Raw genomic sequence first — 834 nt, 5'->3', positions numbered from 1 at the left:
TATATATATATTATTTAAGACTTGAATTATAATAGTTCAACAAAGATAATAAAATATTATTTCTTACACATAATAATTAAAACTTTTGTTACAAGCTTTAATAGTCCACATATATACTACAATTTTTCTATATTCTAACTTTCGTAAGTGTTTTTGGAAACAAGTCAATTCTCATAAGAAATATGACCTACTTCAACTTCTATAAGTTTGTTTAACACCCTATTCATGTGAGCTACAAATTTTATTAAGAGTTTTTTAATAGTTAATCTCCATAAATCATTAAAAGGAATTCACTTACATCGTAGAAAGTAATTCCATTTGTCAACAGATTATCTAGTGTTAAGTCTTTTGAGCATTTTTAATATTAATTTATTGTTAAATTTCTCATAAAGTCCTATGCTTATTCTGCCTTTAGTAAAATATAAATGTTGTGAACAGTAAAACATTGAAAGGAATGTGTAATAATTAGTTTGGCTGCGCGTTAGTGGTATTTAACTGACATATGCATTAATGCGAATTTAACTGACATATGCATTAATGCGAAGTGTTGTTGATGGCATTTGCGCCACTTAATTGTCACTCTTAATTCCTCCGTTATATCTCGTAATATAAGTAATTTCTAAGACATTTATCTTGATTATTTACTATCTTATTTTTTTTTATTCATTGCTAAGAAGATTTTTTCTACTATAAATAGTGGTGATTTTCATTTGGTTTATAAATAAGAAAAAATATAGAATATATAAAAGTTGTCAAAAAAAGAGAATTCTTATTAGTTGAAAGGAAATATTCTTTTTGTGAAGCTTTGGACTCAACTTGTGTAGAAAGTTGTTG

Source organism: Solanum pennellii, chromosome 3, assembly GCF_001406875.1.
Source record: "Solanum pennellii chromosome 3, SPENNV200".
Classification (NCBI taxonomy): Eukaryota; Viridiplantae; Streptophyta; class Magnoliopsida; order Solanales; family Solanaceae; genus Solanum; species Solanum pennellii.
This window is presented reverse-complemented; position numbering follows the sequence as displayed.